Here is a 6,982-nt window from a genome sequence, read left to right on the forward strand (position 1 = left end):
TTATGAGCAACATTATATATGGCCAGTCAATGCTCTAGGAAGAGTTGTGAAACTGCATTCAAATCTTATCTCATTGTCTTAAAATAAGGGAAAGAAACAGATAATTCAGTCTAATTATCATGTATATATTCTATTGGTTTTACTGAGTTCTATATACCTACCAAAGGTGGAAAAGTTTCTTTATAATCATTTTGTTTTTGCAAATTACAAGTTTATAACTGAATCTGGTTGAAATTTTTTTCAAATCTAATAATGCGTCCTCAGAAATACTGATTAAGTCATATTGAAGTTGTATTAGTCGTAGTAATTACCCGCAGTTTGTATTCGTTTACTTGTTTCAGTCATTGCACTTTGCCCATGCCAATACTTATGCCAGAGTTTTATGTGCAACAGTAACCCATCTTGTGATAACAACCACTGCTAGATTTTACCTCCTCTACCCAATAAAAAGTTAGGGCAGTCATGATTGGGTTGTCTTTGACTATAGATCACCTATGTCAGAGCTGACCAGGGGCTAAATGGCAACACATAAAAATTGTATTTCTTCATTGGTAAAGAAAATAAATAAATATCTCACATGTTTTATTGGTTCTGTTCATGACAGATCTCTGTTATAAATCTAACAGAAGCAAAGAGATTACTATGGCTACCCTACATCATCGAGCACTGTCATCGTTTATTTTCTCAGTTTTACTCATAGTAAAATACGTTTTTATTTTTCCCCTGTTTTTTTTTACTATCTAATCTATCAGATATTGCATCTATTTCTCTTGTAGTTGTGACACAGGTCTCTGAATGATTCCTTTTAGCTGACCTCTGAGAAAACGTTTAGCTTCACTAGAAGATTTCACTTTCTTTGAAATATTTTGGGATAATCTTCTTAACTTCTATACACACACATGTGATGTGAATTATTTGTTACTTGATAATTTATTCACAATTGCAGTATTGTACAATGGCAATTGTTTCTATGATTTTCCTATATCCTATTCAAGTTTTGCAGCAAAGCTTAATAGGAAGTCTGAGAAGATTTTGATTCTTGTTAAAGAATTTTACAATAATAAGATATAGCATGATTAAATCTTCTCTTTATAATGAGACAAAACTAATAGAAACTGTTCCATGATTTATTTTGGAATATTTGTTTGCATATTCTTGATAAAGAGAATCATTATTTGCCTATCTAATATTCCTTTTGATAATTAGAATTATTATTTACTTATAAAATATTCCTTACGAAATGAATTCATGGATATTTCAATTTCTTTCAACAGAGCGTACTTCGTGATTTACTGTTGTTAAATGTATTGACTCAGTTGAATAATGTTTCTTATTTTAGTTTATATATATATATATATATATATATATATATATATATATATATATATACATGTATATGTAATTGTTGAATACTTGAATTGATTCTAATCTTGAAATGCTATTTGTTAGTAGTGTAAGAAATTCATTTTAAACATTTACTAAAAGCTAGTCTTTAGTAAAAGACTGATTCAACATCCTGGGGGGCTTGCTTTCAAGGGCTATGTCAATCATATTAAAACCAATTATAATTCAGTCTGGTAATATTGATCTTTGGGGACTATTAAGTTAAAGAACATAAATAGACGTTACAGCAACATAGACAGTAATACATGCAGATACATTCACACTCACACACACACACACATCATATATATTCTTTCATTCTTTTATTCTTTCACTTGTTTCAGTCATTTGACTGTGGCCATGCTGGAGCACCACCTTTAGTTTTAAAAAATCGACCCCAGGACTTATTGTTTGTAAACATAGTACTTATTCTATCAATCACTTTTGCCAAACTGTTAAGTTATGGGGACATAGATATAACAGGCTTCTTTCAGTTTCCGTCTACCAAATCCATTCACAAGGCTTTGATTCACCTGAGGCTATAGTAGAAGACACTTACCAAGGTGGAATGCAGTGGGACCGAACCTGGAATCATGTGGTTGAGAAGCAAGCCTCTTACAAAACAGCTGCTCCATATATATATATGTGTATGCACATCTATCTATCTGTATGTTTGTATAAGTGTGTGTGTGTGTGTGTGTGTGTGTGTGTGTGCTCAGTTATCCTCAGTATCAAGAATATTATTACTCATGAAAATCACCAACAGCCCATTTCCAGTTGTAACTTTTGAGATCCTGAATCTTGGCCACATGCCAGGTATATATGATAAACTCCATCATGTATAAGGTAGAAATAACAGCAGAACTTCAAGATAACTTCATTGGATAGAAGAATTACATTGGGTTGTGTGAAGGGGGTTTAAAAAACATGTATGCCATCCACTTATCTTCTTACCAGCACATCAACAAAAGTAATGCAACTAAGTTGGCTGGCTGTGTGTGGAGACTAACTCTACACCACCTAAAATTAAGTGGATAATTGTGGAGAAATCCAAGCCATATGTTAATAGATGTAAGAAAGGCAGCTTATGCATAGCTGCAAGATCTCATATTCTTAGATCTATGGTGTTCTACATGACCATCCTTTCTGATCATGGATTTACTGAAAGAATACCCAATCTAACTGGGTTTAATTGGACCCTTCCACCCTCCTGGACATAATGAACTACAACAAATATCATTGATTGAGAACTTTCTTCCACTGTCTTACCTATATCTCTCCAATGATGGAATACCCAGCTTACAGAATCTTCGCTCAACACAATGCTCCAATAACTGGGATATCCCAGAGACAGCTGTCAGAGACTATTATTTTTCCTATCTTTAACCATTCATTAAGTAGCTAAATTAGACTGAATTAATTTAAATTAAATATCCTTGTCATATCTTGCTTAATTGTTTACCTTTCTTCACTACTTTAACACAAACACACACACAAACACATGCGCATACATATACATGAGGTGGTATCGAAGAGTTCCTGAACTAATTAATTACCTAAGTTTTAACATGAATTCCCTCAGAATAGTCACCTTGTGCAGCAATTCACCAGTCCCAACATTCCAGATTACATATGTAATCTGGCTTGGAAGTAATTTTCCATAAACAAGTTGAGGACCTTTTTGCAATTCACTCTTGATCTTGACAACAGTGTTAAAACAGCGACCTTTGAGCAGCATTTTCTTTTTTCATAAGAGATGGAAATCTGCAGGTGCTAAATCTGGCAAATAGGGTGGGTGTGGAAGTGATACCATGTTGTTTTTAGTAAGAAACTCACAAGTGAGGAGAGCTCAGTAACGGTGCATTGTCGTCATGAAGAATCCGGATGTTGGGATTGCCTGCCTGGACCTATATGACAGACCAACAACATTAGCAATGTTGTTGATTTTCGTCCGATGATCCTCATGCACCAGCTGATGAATTTTCTCCTCATTTCCGGTGGGGTGTGGTAGGGGGATGCCCGTGGCTGGTCTTCCAAGTGTGAGAGTTTAGATCTGGCCTGTTGGAGCATAAAACAAAGAATATTTTGGCCTTTTCAAATGTTAATGTGCTAAAGCAGTGATTCTCACCCAGGTTCCTTATAAGATTTTTGGGAGTCTTTATAACAAAATAGTAAATTAGGGATCCGAGCATTTTAAGGGACCCTGAAAAAATTTTGCTTTAGATGTATGTAGTAGTATGTATTGCAAGTAGCAGTTAGGTTTCATTCTCTAACATTTTATACAGTTCAACTTACCTGAGTTAATGTGTGAAAAACAAAACAAGAATTTTGAAATAAGTTTCTATCGTCTTTCAGGGAGGTTCTTCCACTTTTGAAGTGCCCGTGCCACTTGAAACATTACATATGACCCATTGCTTCATCGCCTTAACTTGCTATAGCATGCTCAATGTCTCTGTAGCAGGACTTCCTAATTTTAATGCAAAATTTCACCTTTGCTCTTGGTTCCAGTTTCAAAAATTGCAGACTACAGCATGCACGTGATCACAAAAACACAAATTTCATGACCTGCAAAGTAGAAACAGTTATATCACTTGGCACACTGCCTCATGAAGGTTACTGCTAACTCTCACTCTATACGCAACCATGTACTGCCATCTGTTGGTGTGCTACAGAACTAAAATATATACACAACATACATACATTTATATATGCATACATACACACATATACTATGAGCTTCTTTCAGATTCTGTCTATCAGATTCACTCACAAGACAGTTGGAGACTATAGTAGGTGGCACTTGCCCTATGTGCAACACAGTGTGACTGAACTTGAGGAATTTTGAAAGAACAGGAATTTTGAAAGAAGTTTCTATAAAACTAGTTTTTAAACTTCGTGTGGCTATGGTGGGAGGTGGGGGCCACCAACATAAAATAGTAATCAAAGGGATCCATAGATAAAAAAATGATTGAGATCCCTTGGGTTAAAGGAATATGAGCAATCACAACCAAGAGAACATTTGTTTATTAATGTATTTCATCATATCTGATATGTTTATACATTCCTAATCTGGTTCTGGTAAGAACAGATAAAAGTATAATAGTTTATTGATCTTTGTTAACATTTTCTTTCACCCTCATCTATTTTTACTAATTGATATATCATGTGATAGATTTGGTATGACATCATATCTATTATTAAAACCTTAGTTTATATGTTTATCTCTTACTTTAGTAGTTATAATTACATTTTCACAATATCTATCTATAATTACATTTTTCATATGTTTAATAATTATTTTTTTGATACAACCTGATTGGATTGCATATAAACCAATATGACCTTCCAAAATAAAAAGATAAAAAGACTCCTTTCCATTCATTTAATCTCTTTTACATTTTAAAGCAATTTCTGATGATATTTTGGGTTGTATAATTTAATGCCAGGGAATATCTTTGCTCTTCTTTTCTTGGTTTCATTAGCATAAATGGATGCTGAAAGAACTATATCCTTTAAGATGTTTTTTTATCTTTATATCGATCTTGTTGGATTTCTAAACTAGCAACATCATGTGAATAAAACAGCTTTAAGTTTTACTAATTTTGTCTTCTCTACCAAACTGTATTTTACTATCAACTGTACCACTCTGATAAATGATCTTTATAGCATCTATTTGTTGATCTTCTGTCTTGATGGGTGGCTCTTCAAAGAGATAAATCTTTTGAAATGTGATTTTAGTGCTGCTTCACTGAAGACTGTCATACTGTGTGTGCAACTGGCTGCAATTAAAGTGATAGCATCAGTGAAGTTGAGCTAAGTTAGCCATCTTCCAAGCTATGGGATTTCATGTTCTTAGTCATAAAGAACAGAAATCAACCAAAATAAGAGATGGATTGAATGAAACACAGCTTTGTCTAATGTCCAGTAAAAATGTCAAAAAGTTGGTCATTTCACTGGACATAATTTACATACATTATAAATATTCCCTCTGGCAATTTGAATACATCAAATCAGTGCAAAATAAGTGTAACAAATATACAGTCATAATATATCTTGAACAACATTATCTAACGTGTTTGTTTTTTTATTTTTAATGGCAAGATATGACTTGATGGAAATTTAGCTACTATTTCTATCAGATTTCTTATTTTAATGGCAAAATATGATTTGATGGAAATTTAGCTACCATTTCTATCAGATTTCTTAGAGAAACAATGCAGTAAGATAATGGGGTTGCTAAGAGGTACAGCATTATAGACATCGAGTTTTTAAAAAGATACTGTGCAGTTGATATATATTGGTTGTTAAGAAACACCACACAGATGGAAACTGTACAGAATATGTAGAGAGGTAGAACTGGTAGTCACGTAGCAAATAACGCTGCTACACTATAACAACATTACAATTCATTACAATCATTTAATCAATTGTACTGCTTTTGAGAGACAACACAATTCATGAATTACGTCTCTTGATACGTAAATTTGTATCTTGAAGTTCCATACCTCAACACTATCTTAATTACACTCTCACTGATGGTATTATCCACATCATACACTCAGTGAAGCTTTCAATTAAATTTAAACTAGAACATTCATAGATTTTATTTACCATCCGCCTCCCGACATCATATGAAATTAATCTATTCATTTTATTTACTGTGATGATAGCCTGTCACATCAATTCTACGAACCTTGTTAGTAATCTTCTACTATCACAGTTTTTACCTTATTGTAGGAAATGTAGTATAATTTCTTCAAGGACACTTCGTAGGAAGCCTAAAGTTAATAATTGATTTGAAAGCTTAGAATTTAAATAAAAACTAAGATATGATGATCATGGTGGTGCTGGTGGTATTACAAAAAAAGAAAATGATCATAAAGATAAGAAAACTATAAAATTCAGAAATCATTCTCAGGTAAAGTTAAATGCATTTTAAAAGCACTTAACTCAAATTTGAAAGCTGAATATTTTAATAATACTTCATTTTTCTGTCATTTATTAATACATTATATGTATATAAAATTTTTTTTACATTATCTACATCTGTTCATTTACGTATCTTTTACTCAATCAAGAAAGAAAATTTGTTTTCTTGAAACCTTTTTCTTTTTATTTCCCCCTGTTAGTAGAAAGATATTCTTAGAGGCAGATTGTAAACTTTAAAATATCTCATTCTTTCCTGTGAATTTTCTCTCTACTGTTTCATGTTCTATTTCAATCAATGACATTTTTCTTGCTTTTTTATTAATTGTTGTAAGCAGAAGAGATGATAAGCTTGGCAGCTTAATTTATATTTATTTGAGAGGGATATTATATTTGTGAATAACATTACATGGGTAGAGTCAATTCCATATTCATTAGGTGTATGTAATAATAGTAAAAAGAACAGTTTCTTGACTGCTAAATTGATTTTGCACATGTAATTGTTCGCATTCTATATCAAGCAAAGAATACTTAACAATCTTTTGTATCTTCTCTAAAAGGAACAGCTATTATCCCTTTTAAATATAATTTACACATCCTCGTATCATTTGTAGAACCACCACAAATCTAAAGATCTCTAAAGAACAAATGTGACTGATTTTGTTATCAACAT

Source organism: Octopus bimaculoides, chromosome 8, assembly GCF_046866305.1.
Source record: "Octopus bimaculoides isolate indiv1 chromosome 8, ASM4686630v1, whole genome shotgun sequence".
NCBI lineage: Eukaryota > Metazoa > Mollusca > Cephalopoda > Octopoda > Octopodidae > Octopus > Octopus bimaculoides.